Here is a 19440-nt window from a genome sequence, read left to right on the forward strand (position 1 = left end):
AAACCATCTCAGATAGATAGATAGATAGATAGATAGATAGATAGATAGATAGATAGATAGATCGGGAATGCTCACTTGTTTCCAGTGTATTTGCACAATCTTCGCTCCAGACTCACTCTGGTGTGAACAATCACAGTTTCAGAAGCAAAATCTATCCATGGCCAAACAGCCTGGAAAACTTGCAGCAACTCAGTGATTTCAGCCATGAAAACCATCTCAGATAGATAGATAGATAGATAGATAGATAGATAGATAGATAGATAGATAGATCAGGAGTGCTCACTCATTTCCAGTGTATTTGCACAATCTTCGCTCCAGACTCACTCTGGTGTGAACAATCACAGTTTCAGAAGCAAAATCCATCCATGGCCATACAGCCCGGAAAACTCACAGCAACACAGTGATTTTGGCCATGAAAGCCCTTGACAACATGAAACCTATCCATTTGTTATTTCTAGAATGTACAGTTGAAGAATTGCCACCCAATTTTTCTGTTTTGTTGAAAGTTTCATTAAATTTTAATCGCAATGCAAATTTGACTCCAGGGAGTTGGTTGCAGGGTGCTCTCAATCATTTTCCCTTAAGATAGCCTGTCTTTTAATAGTTTTTCAAATGGATTAAATTTTATTTAAATAGCAGTGATCTTCTAAAAGGCAACAAAAAGGCCATTTAATTGCTGGTATTGATCTTACAGATGCTTTTGCTTTGTTGTTAAGTCTGCTCTGGTTTCCCTATTCCGTTATACTAAGGTGGAATATTCTTTAATACTCCACCCTGAGTTCTGGAATTGATGGAAAGCCATACTATAAATTATGCTAAAACTCAGCATTGTCGCTGTCGTTGTTTGTCTCTTTTCCCATTGCCTTCCACATAAAGAGGAGTTTGCCTCCGAAATACAGATCCACCGATATAGTAGAAACTTTAGGGTGCTAAATGTCTGAAAGCCTTCCAAGGATTCCATCCCCGTGAAATGCCACCCAAAAGTGATATTTCTCCCGAGCCTTTCTCCGAGGCCAATCTGGAGTCGGACATTTGCTAGACACCCGCAGCATATGGCTAACAAAAGACACCAGATGATCGCATCATATATCAGAAATCTGGTGCCAAGAGCCGAAGGAGACCGGATTCTGGGAGGGGGAGTCAAGAAACACACCCATCACCCATCCTTTGAAAGCTCCATTTCTATACGATTCAAAGAGTATCCCCTTTCTGACAAATATTCCTCCTGGAAATCCAATAAACCTTTGCCGTCCCAAGAGATCGAAGATTTTGCAGTGTCTCACCTCTCCCCCTCCTTGCCTTTCCAATGCTGCACTGTAGGCAGAGCGCCAAATAAAACAAAAGTAGGGCCAAATCCCCCCAGAAATATAATGATAATAATAAGAATAATACAAGGGGAGAAAGAGAAACATTCCTTACCCGGAGCAGGACGGCTTTGGTTCCAGAGTTGCCAATGCTGTGTTTAATATTATTCCTCCACCAGGCATTGATGTCCCTTTGCTTCGGTCTAGGTTGTGGCATCCAAGGGGGATTAGCCACTGTCCTGGCCAAGCAGAGTGGGTCACAGGCCTCCAGGTGAGGAGAGATCAGCAGGAAGAGCCTCCATCCGCTCGCCTTGGTGGAGGGAGAGAGGGTGCCGAAGTGTGGGTCTGGCACACCGACAGCCAAGCCGTAGGGAAGGACAGGCAGGCTGCAGGCGGAGCAGATGGGAGGGGTGGGAGCAGACCTGGCCAGCAGGGAATTGCGAGCAGAACAGATGTGTTGACTTGAACTTACATATAGGAAATTGATGGTCTTCGGCCCCAAAAGAGAGGGGGGGGGGTGATAAGGCGGATGAGAGACAATAGTCAATATTATAAAAAGGGGAGGCGCGTTGGTGCAGCAGGCTCCAGTCTCTGTTCCTCCACCCACATGCAAGCATTAAAAAAAACACCATAACTGCATGGAAGGGGAAACTACTTCTAGGGCAGGAGTTCTAGATAGAATGATAGGATCCTAGAGTTGGAAGAGACCCCCAAGGCCATCCAGTCCAACCCTTTCTCTCATTGAAAGAATGATAAGATCCTAGATTTGGGAGATAACCCAAGGACTATCCAGTCCAACCTTTTCTACCATTGGAAGAATCATAGGATCCTAAAGTTGGGAGGGACCACAAGGGCCATCCATTCCAACCCCAATCTTCCATTGAAAGAATAATGGCATCCTAGAGTTGGAAGAGATTCCCAGGGCTGTCTAGTCCAACCCTTTCTGCAAGTTGAAAGAACAATAGGATGCTAGAGTTGTGAGGGACCACAAGGGCCATCCATTCCAACCTCATTCTGCCATTAAAAGAATGATAGGATCCTAAAATTGGGGGACTACAAGAGCTATCCATTCGAACCTCATTCTGCCATTGAAATAATCATAGGATCCTGGAGTTGGGAGGGACTACAAGGGCCATCATTCCAACTCACGGAAAGAATGATAAGATCCTAGAGTTTGGGGGACCACAAGGACCATCCAGTCCAACACTTTCTGCCATTGAAAGAAAGATGGGATGCTGGAGTTTGGAAGGACCACAAGGGTCATCCGTTCCAACCTCATTCTGCCATTGAAAGAATGATAATATCCTAGAGTTGGAAGAGCCCCCCAGGACCATACAGTCCAACTTTTTCCTACTGTTGAAAGAATGATAGAATCCTAGAGCTGAATGAGACCACAAGGACCATCTAGTCCAACCCTTTCTGACATTGAAAGAATGATAGGATCCTAGAGTTGGAACAGACCCCCAGGGCCATACAGTCCAACCCTTTCTACAGTTGAAAGGATGATAGAACCCCAGAGTTGGGAGATACCAAAAGGACCATCCATTCCAACCCTTTCTGCCATTGAAAGAATGATAGAATCCTAGAGTTGGAAGACACCAAAAGGACTATCCAGTCCAACCCTTTCTGCCATTGAAAGAATGATAGAACCCTAGAGTTGGAAGACACTAAAAGGACCATTCAGTCCAACCCTTTCTGCCATTAAAAGAATGATAGGATCCTAGAGGTGGAAGGGACCACAAGAACCATCCATTCCAACCCCATCCTTCCAGTGAAAGAATGATAGGTTCCTAGAGTTGGAAGAGATCCCCTGGGCCATTTAGTCGAATCCATTTCAGGAAGATTAAATCCAAGCAATGCATCATCATGTGCCATCTCCCTTTTGATCCAAAGTATTTGGGGATAGCTTGGTCTTGAATGGGCATAGAACTGGAGTTCAAGGAAACCATCTCAAGAAACATCAGTCCTTCTCCCTTCTACCAAGCAGAAATATGCAATTCAAGCCCTCCTGACAGACGATCCTCTAACCTCTTCTTCAAAATCTCTGGAGAAGGGAGACTCAGCCAGACTCCAAACAGCAGCATATTCTATGGCTGAACAACTGTGACCATCAGGATGTTCTTCCCAATGTTTTGGTGGAATCTCTTTTACTGCTATTTGAACCCATGGCTCCATTCTGTCCTAGTCTCCAGAGCAGCAGAAAACAAGTTTGTGCCCTTCTCAATGACACATCTTTTCAATGCAACTTCCTTTCAAATGTCCCTCACTCACAGCCATCTCCATCTCAGAGCGATGAGCTGTTTGGATAGAGAAAGGGCTCCACAAGGCTGAAACATTTCCAGTGGCCACCCAGTTGCTCCAAGGATCATCAGTGGGGAAAGCTCATGAATGCCAAAGCCCAAGGCAATGTCTGGGGCCAGAATCCAGTCAGTAGTCCCAGCTGCAGGATATACATCACTGAAGCAGGTGTCGTTTTGGTGGCATGTGCATGCGTAAGTAAAATGAATTATTTGGGATCGTGCAACAAGTAGATCCTGCCTATTGCCGCAGAAGCAGAGTTGTACCTACAGGAACATGGTGCATTGCGCATTGTGCTTGCATTTCATATTCCAGTTGTACATTGCACGTGTGTATTTTGTTGCAGTTTTGCATCAGGCAAACCACACCCCACCATTGACAGTAGTTGCAGGATGTTTCTATTTTGCATGTGGGGTGCATAGTAAATAACTTCCACTGGAAGTTGCCAGTTTGCCAGTATCTTCTCTAGGAAATTATAGGCAAGACTTTCTGATCACTATGAAACACCAATTTTCTATTTCTATGGTAAGTTTCTATGGCCATCTGTTGGGGGTGCTTTGAATGCAATATTCCTACTTTTTGGCAGGGGATTGGACTGGATGGCCCATGAGGTCCCTTCCAACTCTATGATTCTATGATTCTAAGTTTGGGAACATATCCCGTGCAGCTACAGGAGGGGCATTGACGTGAACTTTTATAGGAAAGTTATATATGACTAGCCGTCCCCTGCCACTTGTTGCTGTGGCCCACATGGGGGTCTCTGTGTGGGAGGTTTGGCCCAATTCTATCTTTGGTGGTGTTCAGAATGCTCTGTGATTGTAGGTGAACTATAAATCCCAGCAACTACAACTCCCAAATGTCAAGATTCTATTTTCCCAAACTCCACCAGTGTTCACATTTGGGCATATTGAGTATTCGTGTAGAGTTTGGTCCAGATCCATCATTGTTTGAGTCCACAGTGCTCTCTAGATGTAGGTTAACTACAACTCCAAAACCAAAGGATACTGCCCACCAAACCCTTCTGTTGGTCATGGGAGAACTGTGTGCCAAGTTGGGTTCAATTCCATAGTTGTGGTGTTCAGAAAGCTCTTTGATTGTAGGTGAACTATAAATCCCAGCAACTACAACTCCCAAATGACAAAATCAATTTTTTTGAGTGAAGGACATACATTGGGTTGTTAGATGTCTTGTATCCAAATTTGGTGTCAATTCATCCAGTGGTTTTTGAGTTCTGTTAATCCCACAAACGAACATTACATTTTTATTTATATAGATGATCTTTTATTTCTGTACTCTTCTCTGACCTGGTTCTTTCATTTTGCAGGTGCAAAGAGTTCATTTTGAATAAAAGGTTTCCTGAAACACATCAAAGTGCTCTACATTTTCCTGGGCCTGGAATCGATCCCTTTTCATTCCATGCTATTTTTGACACTGCAATGTCTGCAAAGACATTGACTTGGGCTGCATCTACAGTGAGGAATGAATGCAACTTGGCACCACTTGAACAGCCATGGCTCAATGCTATGGCATCGTGGGATTTGTCATTTGGTGAGTCACCAAATTTGGCGGAGATTAGGCTACAGTCCTTACAAAACTACAACTCCCGTGATGCCACAACACTGTGCCATTCCACTTGAAGTGGGATCAAACCACATTAATTCTACAGTGGTAGGGGTCCTCTGGATCCACATAGCTGGCTTCTCCTTTGGCAAATGTAAAGTATTCCAAACACTATCTGATGCCAGTGTGTCCTTATGGAGCGGGGGCGGTTTGGCGGGGAGTTTAGAGGGCCTAATCCCCAGCTAGATAATTCAAGGAAAGAGGATTACCCATCTCTGAACACAGCCCTCAGTCTAAATATAGAGAGATTCCACCTTTTAGTTTCATCTCCTTCAGGCACGGAGAGTCCTCAGGCAGACAGAGAGGCCTATGGATGGAGACACACACGGTTTCTCCTTGTCCTACTTGGTCTGGAGGGAAATCCATCCCAGCATCCTAACCTAGTCATGTCCCACTGAAGTGGTTTCTCCCAACAGTTTCCCACCACTTTAATTGACATGGCTTGATGCTATGGAACCCTGGGAGTTGTAGCTTTGCCATCTCTGTTGCCGCCTCTGCCAAAGAGTACTAATGCCTCTCCAAACTACAACTCCCCATTACACCATAGCATGGAACCGCTGTGGTTAAAGTCATGCCTAACAGCATTCATTATGCTCAATTGGTGCCAATGTTGGTATCATTTGGGCACTGGGTTTTTAATGAAAGCCTTCCGGATTAGATCATGTTATCACTTTCTCCATAATTCCATCTCGGTCAAAACAATATGAATTCTTGTTGCTCCCCTCCTTTAGTTTATCACGGGTCGTCTTGTTCCTTGTGAGATTTGTAAGCGTTAAACTGCTCATTAGCTCTTGTGTAATTCTATAATCTTTTTTCGCAGAGGGAAAATAGCGCTATTGGAGCATTCCACTCATTCATGATCTGGGAAATTAATTTAGGATGCTGCCGAATGTCTCTTTGTTGGATTTGGTAACAGGATTCAGGTTTTAGGCCAGACGTTTAAAAGCATAAGTGATACAGGGAATGCGAAGGAGGTTATTACTCAACACAAGCTTCACAGACTATCCAAGACCCTCCTATCTCAATGGGGTGTTCTCCCAAGATGAAAAGTGCTTCCTTATTTACTATGGTTGGGTGCTTTCTCTGCTTATAGATGGAACTACTTGCATTTTTCTGCAGGAGCTAAGGATGCTGCTACACTGTCGTTTAATACAGTGCATTACTCGCATTAGCCTGGTGTGTCCTTACGATGCATGCACGCTAATGCATTTTAACATGGAGTAAGCCATATAATAATAATAATAATAATAATAATAATAATAATAATAATAATAATAATAGATTTAAAGATCGAACTGCAAACACTCTGGCACAAGCCAGTAAAGGTGGTCCCAGTGGTGTTTGGCACACTGGGTACAGTGCCTAAAGACCTTGGCCTGCACTTAAACACAATCGGCGCTGACAAGATTACCATTTGCCAGCTGCAAAAGGCCACCTTACTCGGATCTGCACACATTATTTGTTGATACATCATATTGTCCTAGACATGTGTGAAGTGTTCAATGTGATCCAATACAACAGCCAGCATAGTGATCTTGTTTGCTGTGAACTAATCTTGTTGTGTTTCAAATAATAATAAATATAATTAAATATTATTAATAATAACCTCTGCCAGTCTAAATTCGGAAGTCCCAGAATAGCTTGACATGTTCATTTCTTGTAACTTTTTCATGCTTGTGATCCCACTGGTTTTTTGTCGCAGGCAGATGGTATTTGTGGCACAAGTTCCAATGGATCATCTGAGCAACAGTGTTATGCCTCTGCTTGTAGTCCGTCTGCGCGATCTTCTTGCAGCAGCTCTGTGAGCCATTATTTCATCTGCTTCCTTGCAGAGTCTATACTTGGAATCTGTAGTTGACTTTTCAATTTTGGCTTTGATGGCATTGATTCTAATGGCTTGTTCTTGGGCTGCAAGAATCAGGCCCTCCGTCTCCTTTTTCAAAGTTCCATTTGTGAGCCACATCCATGTTTTTTCCTTGCCAATTTTGTTCTTAATTTTTCCCAGGAACTGTCCATGGAGAGCCTTCTTTTACCAGTTTTCTCTTCTGCTCTACATTGTATTTTTACGATATTCAGTCGTCTTTTGCACTTGAAGCGGTTTTCTACTATTGACTTCCCTCAATGTTGGTTCTTGGTTGCCTTTCACATAATCTGCCAGTGTATGTTTCCAAGACTCTATGCTTGGAAGGCCATCCTATTCGGACACGAGTGATCGCCGATGATGATTGCAACAAACGCAATCAGCCTAAAGGTTTATTTTATTGCAAACCTTTATAGCAAACCTGGATTCTAGGGAGACAATAGCAAAGCAATACTGAACAACTCTTGCCAAGAAAACACCATGACAGGCTCAACAGGAATCAACTTAAAGGCACACAACAACAACAACAATTCACTTCTAAGCATCTGCCTATAGGAATTATATCACTTTTGAAACACAATCTGGACAATGAGATAATCTATCAGCTTGGATCTCAGTCAGAGTTCAACAAAACTGACTTGTTCCAAAAAGTTTCCCCAAAAAATGCTTCCAAAAGTACTTTTTTTCCAACATGCTGTCTGTCTGAACACTCTCCTTCTCATAAGGAAACCTTTATTGTCTTCAGTTGGCAGCCTCATACTTTAAATACTCATCGTTCAAAACCATTCCACAAGAAAACTGCGGAGAAAAGCAAAACTCTTTGCTTCACAGTTGTTCTTTGGCTGGCTGTTACGTCCCCAATGCGCATTTGCTAGAAAGAGTGGTTTTGAAGGGATTTTGCAAATCCACCTGTGGCGCAACTGAGTGTGGAAAGCCAGGTATTAGCACACTCTTTCAGTATGGAGTCTCATCCCAAGATGTTCAGCACAAACCGTATTATGTTGAATTGATACTGGAAGCCTTACCACGCTTTTAGATTTGGTTTCCAGTTCAGCTCCTCCAAAATAAATAGGAATTTGCAATTTGCAGGAATTTCTAGTTGGCTGTCAGGCCTAGAAAGAGTGAGAAGGTAGTTTCAAAAGTGCCAGTTCTTACCTGAAATGAAGACCTTTGATGGTCCTGCTGAAGCAAATCTGGCCTCTTTTTCTGCTGAGCTCCTGGATTTCAAGGAGCGAGGAGGGAATCACTGCATTGGGATCTCTCCTACATGCAGTGATGCAGTCCAGGCAAGCATTGCATGTTAATGATGCGCTCGAAAGGGGGGAAATCCCAGCAGAAGGAAAGCAATGCAACAGACCTGCTTCTCTTTTTGGTTTCTGCACCAGCAGCAGAGGTGGATGCAAAGATACAGTCAGGGGGGGAAAGAGACTGCAGTGCTGAAGTAGGATGTGCAATAGTGATCCCATTGCCTCAGTATTAGAACAGTCTAGGTAAGGATCTCAAAATGTATTCTTATTCAAAATGTGTATTATTTAATTGATTTCACCCTGGATTCCTCCCAATTTAGTGACAAGAATCCTACGCCTTCAATGGTTACATGAGCACTGTCAAGTTCTTTCTGTTTTGGGGCAACACCAAAGGGAAGCGTCTTTTACTTGCCAAGATCTGTTCAGGAAGGATGGGTGCTGGTCCCTAGCAAGTGTCCCAGAAAAAGAGAGAGAAGGAGGGAGGGAGGGAGGAGGAGGAGGAGGAGGAGGAGGAGGAAAGGGAGGGGGGAGGGAAGGCAGGCGAGCAGGCAGGCAGGAAATAGGCACAATATGGAACATTGGGGGAAATTGCTGGTCCTCCACATCAGAATCCGCTGATAGTCTGCCTTCCAAATACTTTATTTATTTTATTTATTTATTTTGAACACTTGTACCCCGCCCTTCTCAGGGCAGCTTCCAATTGGCAATAATCCAATGCCACATAATAAAAATACATTGTCGAAGATTTTCATGGCTGGAATCACTGGGTTGTTGTAGGTTTTTTTGGGCTATATGGCCATATTCTAGAGGCATTCTCTCCTGAAGTTTTGCCCGCATCTATGGCATGCATCCTCACTACCTCTGAGGATGCTTGCCATAGATGCAGGCAAAACATCAGGAGAGAATGCCTCTAGAATAGTGTTTCTCAACCTGGGGGTCAGGACCCTGGGGGGGGGGTCATGAGGTGGTCTCAGAGGGGTCACCAAAGACCGTAAGAAAACTCAATATTTTCTGTTGGTCATGGAGTACTGTGTCCACAGTGCTCTCTGGATGTAGGTGAACTACAACTCCCAAACTGAAGGTCAATGCTTAGCAAACCCTTCCAGTATTTTCTGTTGATCATGGGAGTTCTGTGTGCCAAGTTTGGCTCCATTCCATCATTGGTGGAGTTCAGAATGCTCTTTGATTGGAAGTGAACTATAAATCCCAGCAACTACAACTCCCAAATGTTATCCAAACTCCACCAGTGTTCACATTTGGGCATATTGGGTATTCATGCCAAGTTTGGCCGAGATCCATCATTGTTTGAGTCCATAGTGCTCTCTGGATGTAGGTGAACTACAACTCCCAAACTCAAGGTCAATGTTCAGCAAACCCTTCCAGTATTTTTTGTTGGTCATGGGAGTTCAGTGTGCCAAGTTTGGTTCAATTCCATCATTAGTGGAGTTGAGAAAGCACTTTGATTGTAGGTGAACTATAAATCTCAGCAACTACCACTCCCAAGTGATAAAATCAATGCCCCTCTAACCCACCAGTATTCAAAATAGAGCTTAATAGGTATTTGGTCCAATGGATGAAAATACATCCTGCGTATCAGATATTTACATTACGATTCATAACTGTAGCAAAATGACAGTTATGAAGTAGTAACAAAAATAATTTTATGGTTGGGGGTCACCACAACATGAGGAACTGTAATAAGGGGTTGAGGCATTAGGAAGGTTGAGAAACACTGCTCTAGAACATATTTATTTACTGTATTTCTCAGCCAATTGGTGACTCAAGGCATACATTTTTCCATAGCTGAACTGAAGATGCATACATGAAATTTATTTATTTATTTATTTCAGATATTTGTACCCCGTCCTTCTCAACCCCCAGTGGGGAGGGGACTCAGGGCGGTTTCCAGCCAGCAACGATTCAATGCCTCCATGTACACTCGCTTCGATCATCTGGGGAGGCCCTGCTCGTGATCCCACCCACGTCGCAAGCGCGCTTGGTGGGGACACGGGACAGGGCCTTCTCCGTGGCGGCCCCCCGACTCTGGAACGTCCTTCCAAAAGATCTCCGACAGGCCCCCTCACTAGCAGTTTTCAGAAGGAATTTGAAAACTTGGCTGTTCCGTTGTGCCTTCCCGGATTAGGAATCCCTATCCCAAGTCCTAGTAGCACTTTAGCACAATTAACATTGCTGCACACCGTACTTTAAATTCCTACGCCCCTCCTGCCATTTCAGCACTTTTAACCTTGTACCCCTTTCGCCGGCCGAACCAGTTTTAATATGTTTTGATGTATTGTTATTGCTGTCTCGCTAATTTTGATTTTGATTTGCTTTTTTGATTTTTGATTTGCTTTGTTATTACTTGTTATGTTCTCTATTGTATTGTGTTTTGTGGCTTCGGCCTGTGTAAGCCGCATCGAGTCCTTCGGGAGATGCTCGCGGGGTACAAATAAAGTTAATAATAATAATAATAATAATAATAATAATAATAATAATAAAATACATAATAGAAACCAATAATTACATACAGTTAAAACATTAAGTTAGTTCAATTAAAAATGTACTTAAATATAACAGCCTTGTGGTCTTATCTAGCCGAATTCTGTGGTTGGAGATTCCATCCAACTTGTCCATAGTCCATTACCATAGCAATTGTCGTCATTGTCATTGTCAGCACAACTACCCAAAGGAGTGGTCCCACATCCACGTTTTCAACTTCTTTCTGAAGGAGAGGAGGGAAGACAACAACCTAATTTCCCGGGGAGCGAGCCCACCACCAAGAAGGCCCTTTCCCTTGTCCCCACCAAGCACATTTGTGACAAATGCAGGGCCGAGAGCAGGGCCTCCCCAGAAGATTTTAAACTCCAAGATGGGACGTAGAAGGGGATACGTTCGGACAGGTACGCTGTCCTTCTTCAAACTTATTCCATCAAGGCTGTTGGGATGCAACATCTATCCATCCATCCATCCATCATATGGTCTGGGGATAATGGGAGTTGCAGTCCAACCAATCTGGAGGGAGGGCAACAGTTTAAGGGAGGTCACTGCAAGAGAGGCCTTTCCCTGACCATCTGTCTACTGGCTTCTGCCACCTCAACGCCTTCTCCTCCATTCTTGCTCACGATTCCAACACTTACACATTCAGATGATATGAAGGCGGCACCTATGTGGGCGGGAGAGTAGCAATGGCGATGAGCAAGCTGTTCAAGTCACCCCACCGAATCTTGCCTTGTGATTTGAGGAGGAAAGACATCTCCAATCAGAGCCTGCCAAACGAAATGCCACCTATACCCTCAAAAGCAGCAGTTCAGACTCTTCCATCAATATCTTTTGATGTTTGGTGGCTCCTAGCTTTGAGAGAGGTGTTCCGTCTACATCGCCAAGCGACAGAAGGAAGTCCTTTGTGCGTCTTACGTGCAGAGGTATTAAACAGGAAAAGAAGTGAAGCTGCTTTTTTAGAATCGTAGAGTTGGAAGAGACCCCCAAGGGCCATCTAGTCCAACCCCTTTCTGCCGGAAAATTTATTTATTTATTTATTTACAGTATTTATATATCGCCTTTCTCAGCCCGCAGGCGACTCAAGGCAGTTAACAGGGCAAAATTCAATGCTTACAATGTCATAAATACAATTAAAAACATAACATATAATAAAAATTAAACAATCAATAAAATATAAATTCATAGTGTCTCCTTGCTAAAAACCTTGTCCGGACTCATTTAGTCGTTCCATTTTCAGTTCCATTTTCAGTATGTCAGTTACTCTACATCTGCAAATGCTTGTTCAAAAAGCCACATCTTGACTTTTTTCTGGAATGTTAAAAGGGAGGTGGCCAATCTAATATTTAAAGGGAGGGCGTTCAACAGCCGAGGGGCCACCACCGAGAAGGCCCTGTCTTTCGTCTCAGCCAAACAAAGGCAGTAATGAGAGCAGGGCCTCTCCTCATGATCTTAAGGTCCATAGATGGTTCATAAGGGGAGATGCGTTCGGACATGTGTTGGGCCAGAACTGTTTAGGCTTTATAGGCTAAGACCACCACTTTGAATTGTGCCCAGTAGCAAACTGGCAGCCAGTGGAGCTGGCGCAACAGAGGAATTGTACGCTCCCTGAGCGCTGCTCCTTTTAGCAATCTGCTGCCATTCATTGGATCATTTGAAGCTTCCAGGCAGTCCATGTTCAACATCTACACAAATGACCAACCACTGCCAGAAGGGACAGAGAGTTTCATCTATGCTGATGATCGTGCCATTACCGCTCAAGCAGGGAGCTTTGAGATGGTTGAACAGAAGCTCTCCGAAGCTCTAGGTGCTCTTACTGCCTATTACAGGGAAAACCAACTGATCCCTAATCCATCTAAAACACAGACATGTGCTTTTCATCTCAAGAACAGACAAGCATCCCGAGCTCTGAGGATTACCTGGGAAGGAATCCCACTGGAGCATTGCAGCACACCCAAATACCTGGGAGTCACTCTGGACCGTTCTCTGACCTACAAGAAGCACTGCCTGAACATCAAACGAAAAGTGGGCGCTAGAAACAACATCATACATAAGCTGACTGGCACAACCTGGGGATCACAACCAGACACAGTGAAGACATCTGCCCTTGTGCTATGCTACTCTGCTGCTGAGTACCCATGCCCAGTGTGGAACACATCTCACCACACTAAAATAGTGGATGTGGCTCTTAATGAGATATGCCGCATTATCACGGGGTGTCTGCGCCCTACACCACTGGAGAAATTACACTGCTTAGCCGGTATTGCACCACCTGACATCCAACGGGAAGTAGCAGCCAATAGTGAAAGGACCAAGGCAGAGACATCTCCAGCTCATCCCCTGTTTGGGTATCAGCCAGCACGTCAACTCAAATCAAGAAATAGTTTTCTTAGATCTACAGAGACACTTGCTGGAACACCTCAGCAAGCGAGAGTTCAAAAGTGGCAGGCTCAAACCCAGCACCTCAATCCGTGGGTGATACCAGATGAGAAACTCTCCCCTGGGCACACAGAAGACTGGGCGACTTGGAAGGCGCTGAACAGACTGCGCTCTGGCACCACGAGATGCAGAGCCAACCTTCAGAAATGGGGCCACAAAGTGAAGTCCACGACATGCGAGTGTGGAGAAGAGCAAACCACTGACCACCTGCTGCAATGCAACCTGAGCCCTGCTACATGCACAGGAGGATCTTCTTGCAGCAACACCAGAGGCACTCCAAGTGGCCAGATACTGGTCAAAGGACATTTAACAGCTACCAAGTTTGCAAAATTTGTGTTTTTTGTTTTTGTTTTTTATCTGTCTGTTTGTTTTGTTCTGTTAGAAATGTAATACAATGTTCTGGTTGCGGATGACACGATAAAAATAATTCAACGGCAACCCCACATAGAGCGCGTTGCAGTAGTCTATACAGGATGTAATCAAAGCGTGGACTACCGTGGCCAATGGAGCTCTTGGTTTAGCCTGAACTTTCAGAGCTAGGATGCCCCTTTTTCCCTCTGGTAAACTACAACTCCCGGGATTCCACAGCATTGAGCCATGGCAGTTGAAGTAGTGTTGAAGTAGTGTTGAATTGCATTCATTCACTTCTAGGGACTCACTCCCTTCCTTACATAGGAATTGCATAGTGCAACATAACCACCCATTTTTCTTATTTAATAATATACAATATAGCAATGATAACAAATGACTGTTGTACATTTCCTCTTGGAGGGGAGGGAAGATGGGCTACCAAACTGGTTGTTGCAGGTTCCATTTTACGTTGCTCATGGAGGTCATTTCCATCAGCAATAAATCCCTCTCTTGCTGGCAGGTACACTCTCTGCCTCGCCGCCAGCTGCGATCGCTTCCTGAACACATTATTGCTGCATCAGCGCAGACGCGGACAACATGTCAAAGAGACCCAGGTTAGGTAGCATTACATTCAGGAGAACAAAGAACAAAAGTGGTGGTGGTGGTGGAGACACAAAGAGAAGAAGAGGATGCAAACTGCCTTTGTTTTGGGGCAGGTGAGTGGAACCCTTGCAGCAACCCCAAAATAGATGGGACCCAGGCTGAATCTTTGATCTAGTGTCTGGAGCATGAATGTTGTTTGGCACTACTTGAACTGCCATGCTACGCAAGCACATATTTTGGTGTGGGACAATCACATTTTGGCTAAAGGCTTTGTAAAACGGCAGCTCCCACAATTCCATAGCCTTGGGCCGTGGCAGTTAAGTGGTGTCAAACCACATTAATTCCACAATGTAGATTTATTTATTTACAGTATTTATATTCTGCCTTTCTCACCCTGCAGGGGACTCAGGGCGGATTACGATGTACATATACACGGCAAACATTCAATGCCATAGACACACAACATATATATTTATTATTTATTTATTTATTTACCTTACTTATATACCGCTGTTCTCAGCCCGAAGGCGACTCACAGCGGTTCACAATAAGAGACAGCAGAATTCAATGTTAGTATAAAAACAGTTAACAACTTAACACATTGCACAATTAATAAACAATAAATAATTAACACTTACTACAATAGCCATTCACTATTGTCTCATCATCAAAAACATGACATATAGACAGACACTCAGAGGCAATTTAACATTCCAGCTTTTCTTGAGAGTATTCTGGCCACCAGGGGAGCTGTTGCTTCACTGACTATTTGTGACACTCATGAAGTACTTCCTTATTCTTTGCATGCTTGCTGGAGATTTTTATGGCCTCATAAATTAGTTAAATTTGCCTCCCCACATACGCGGTACCTAAATTTCCTACTTGACAAATGCAACTGTCTTTCGGGCTGCAAAGGTCGACAGCAAGCTACATAAAATTGGTCGGAAGCTCACTCCGACCCGGGCTAACTTCGAACTCATGACCTTGATCTTAATGCCGGTGACTCCCAGCCAGCTTCACCACAGTCCCATGGTCACTACCATTGCATCAGATGACAACCAGGGCTGATCTTCAAGGGCCCCTTCTACACTGCCATATAAAATTCACTTTGAACTGGATTATCTGGCAGTGTTGACTTATAAAATCTATTTCAAAGGAGCCCCCAGTGGCGCAGTGAGTTAAATCCCTGTGCCAGCAGGACTGAAGACCGACAGGTTGCAGGTTCGAATCCGGGGAGAGGCGGATGAGCTCCCTCTATCAGCTCCAGCTCCTCATGTGGGGACATGAGAGAAGCCTCCCACAAGGATGATAAAAACATCAAATCATCCAAGCGTCCCCTGAGCAACGTCCTTGCAGACGACCAATTCTCTCACACCAGGAGCAACTTACAGTCACTCTGACACGACAAAAAAAAATCTATTTCAAAGCAGATAATGTGGATTACCTGCTTTGATAACCTGGATTATATGGCAGTGTAGAAGTGGTAAAAGTCCTGGCTTTTTAAAAGGAGAAGATTAGGTAATAGGTATAACATACTATGTGTTCAGACATTGGTCTGGATATCAGTATTATAATAAGTAGACAAAACAGTACAAAAAGAAATGTATCTGGCTTTGCCTTTGGCAGGAACCCTTTGACTTTGGTGCCTTTGCTCTCAACCAAATGAACTCCAATCAGCGTCAATGAATACCGTTTTCATGAGATTCAAAGATGAGAACCAGAAACATAAAGGCCTGTTGTTATCATTTATTTTAAGGCAGTTAAAGCTGTCCATAATCCGTATTTGAACAGTCAAGGTTCTGGTGTGTTTATTCCCCGCACAAAAAGGCTGCAAGAATACAGCATTGTGGTTCCTCATTATCTGCCTCAGTTCCCACCTATGGAATTTATTTATTTATTTATTTATTTATTTACAGTATTTATATTTATATTCCGCCCTTCTCACCCCGCAGGGCACTCAGGGCAGATTACAATGTACATATACATGGCAAACATTCAATGCCATAGACACACAACATATATAGACAGACACAAGGGCAATTTAACATTCCAGCTTTTCTTGAGGGTATTCTGGTCACCAGAGGAGCTGTCCCTTCACCGACCATTTGTGACACTGATGAAGTACTTCCTCATTCTTTGCATGCTTGTTGGAGATTTTTATGGCCTTGTAAATTAGTTAAATTTGTCTCCTCGTGTAAGCGTTACCTAAATTTCCTACTTGACAGATGCAACTGTCTTTCAGGCTGCAAAGGTCGACAACAAGCTACACAAAATTGGTTGGAAACTCACTCCGACCTGGGCTGGCTTCGAACTCGTGACCTTTTGATCAGTAGTGATCTTAATGCAGTTGCACCACAGTCCTAGTGCTGGAAATCCTGGGATTAGTCATTCGGTGAGGTGATGGAGCACTTTGGAGAGAATTTGACAGACCTCCCTAGACTACAAATCCTAAGGTTCTGTTACCTGATGTCATGGCACTTCAGTGCGATCATCGTGTAATGGAAGCAAGCACCAGATCTTGTCTTCTGCACCAAGGAAGGAAAGAACAACACTGCTTTGCTTTGGGGTTTCTTTTGCAAACAACGAATGCATTTAATTATGTTACTCGCTGGGATTGGCAAAGCAAGTCTGCATGATGAAAGCGTGACAAATCCCATGGGGGGAAACATGGTTACGCAGAGTCAGCCCACAAAGGACTGCTAGATGCGCCTTTCTCGAACATCTCTCCCTTCGTTGCGGTGATAATTCACTGAATCCCATTAATGCTGTTGGTGTGAATTAGATTCGCCACACTCAGCACAAGGCGCCAAAGAAGGAGGCCGTGCCATCTGTAATTAATATTTGCCTGACGGTGGAGAGTCACTGAGTCCCAAGGCACAACTCCAATGGCAACAGTCACCTTTGGAGCCAGAGGCAATGGAGAGGGTTCCTTGAACTCCAAATAAGTCCTTGCTGTGCTTCATTGAGGACGCATGGGCAAATCTGTTGCCTGGGTTAATCCGGGCCTTTGTTGCCCATCTGTCTTTGGATGTGAGTTTAATCGGAGGTGACCCCCCCCCCCTCCCAGGACTCTGTAAAAGATAGTTCAGAATCAGGGGATTCATAGTGTTGCCAAGGACATCGAACTGGAATGATCCCATAACCCACTGTCTCTCCTCCTGTTTTTATGAATGAACTTGGGGGGAGGGGGGGGGCTGGCATGAGTTCCCCTTCAACACTGCATGATCCCCCCTTCCCTATGAACTCTGTGTATGCTCCCATGCCCCTTTCCTCATTCCCTATATGTATGTATGTCTATATAAGAAAATATGAGGCAAAGCTGCCTTTTCATAAACCAGCAACTCATGGCTCTTGGAGTTTTCAAACTTCCTGAGCCAATAATCCCCTAACAAAGGACTCAACCAGACCCATTTGCATAGACAATAAGTAAATGTCTCTACTTCTCTGGACCTCGGAGGGCTAATGGAGTCTATGGACATATTGAATCATTCAACACAAATGACATTTCCCCATCTGTGAGGAACTGGGGATTTGCCTCCCTGCTGTGCCACATCCTGACCTCTGAAACCTATTTCTGCTTCATCAATGAACTCCATATCGCAAGACAGTAAAACAAAGAACATGGCCTCTTGGGGACAGACAAACATGTTAATTCAAGAGACAAAACAATAACTCACTCCAGGCTTAAGAGCCCAACGCTATCACCCAACCATTTGGCAAACACCAGTTATTTGTCATCCAGGCGCCTGGACATTTCTTCATTGTTTTCCTGTTGCCCGCCTCCCTCCCCCCTCATTGGCTGAGCGGCCAAAGCAGGGCCAGGGCCCTCATTGGATCTCCTCCTGGCTCACTGATGCCACAGCCAATCACAATGAAGCCAGCTCAGGGAGGTGGGCATGGAAACTTTTGAATCTGAAAGCTATATATTCTGTATTTATCTATCTAGCAAACATGTTGATTTGTTGGCAGATAAGTGCAATCGTCATCCTTTCCAGCTGGAAACGTTTTGGTGGCTTTCCTTCAACTTGATGAGACTTTATTTGGGAAAATTAGGGAAAAATCCTTTTGGCGCTTGCCATCTCGCCAGGTGTTCCGGATCTCCCTTTTGGGTCTCGCTGGTCTCTGCCTAGGCAGGGCCTCCCAAATTCATGTTCAGCATCATGAACACATAGAGCAAATGACACTATCTCCGCTCCTGATTTCGCCCTCTCATCTTCAAAACCACCTGTATTTACACAAATCTAATGCACTATCAAATCTAATGCGCACCTCAATTTTCAAAACCCAGAAACTAATTTATGAGACCTTCAGGCTGCAAAGGATTTGCTGGAGAATGTATCACACAGCAACAAAAAGTGTGCTCTTTGTAATTTGGCCAAAAAAGAGGCACATGACAGTTGCTGCCTGCTTAGGATTCCTTCTTCAAAAACAAATGTGTTATAACAGCAAAGCTTCCAGCAACAGAAAAGAAAACTTTGGAGTGCATCTATGTCGAATGAATCCATTTTAAATGCCCTGGCTCAATGTTATGAAATTGTGTAGTTTTACACCATCTTGAGCCTTCTCAGCCAAAGAAGGCTGATGCCTCACCAAACTACAAATCCCAGCATTGCATAGCATTGAGCTATGACAGTTTAATTACAGGCGACATCCCTCAAATAGGAGCTCCAGGTGCTGCTCCTGAAGCAGTTTCCCCTTTTGCTTTGGTTCCATATTTCGCAAATCTGATGTTCATCCTAATTTTGGCAAGGTGATTTAGCCAAAAAAGGTAAGTGTTAGATTTGAATAAATACAATATCTGCCTGCCTATGTGCCTGTCCTATGTGCTACATCAGCCTTATGGTTGCCTTCAAAGGGCCATTGTATCCATGGACACAGAATCCATGGATTCAGAGGGTCAGATATATGTGTGTATGTATATATATATATAAAACACATTGTGGTCAGTACGCTTTAGTTTTCATCCCATTTGGATAGGATGCCTGAATGAAAACTCCCATTGCTTTTGGTTATCCATCTTTCAGACTGGGAATAAAGGGGATTGCAACCCAACAGCCCTTGTAGCTCTGAGGTTTGGGAAAAGTGAAGTTTTAAAAGCAGGCATAATCTCTGCAAGCTTTGCATCTCAATTCAAAAGCCACTCTCCTGACTCAATGGAACAAACCTCAGCCTTCCAACTCCTATCAGCTCTGGTCATGATGTCTAATGATGAGGAATAAAG

At 44.0% G+C, this 19440-nt stretch overlaps 1 protein-coding gene across 1 annotated transcript in view; it reads right to left on the minus strand.

Moving 5' to 3' along the window:
- The window catches only part of SV2B (synaptic vesicle glycoprotein 2B), a 93563-nt gene extending 91748 nt beyond the window's left edge, over positions 1-1815 (minus strand). The window contains exon 1 of the mRNA XM_060755628.2: positions 1420-1815. The gene's annotated coding sequence lies outside the window, so the exon portion shown is untranslated. The remainder of the gene's footprint in view (positions 1-1419) is intronic.
- Between the last annotated feature and the right edge of the window lie 17625 nt (positions 1816-19440).

Source organism: Anolis sagrei, chromosome 9, assembly GCF_037176765.1.
Source record: "Anolis sagrei isolate rAnoSag1 chromosome 9, rAnoSag1.mat, whole genome shotgun sequence".
Lineage (NCBI taxonomy): Eukaryota > Metazoa > Chordata > Lepidosauria > Squamata > Dactyloidae > Anolis > Anolis sagrei.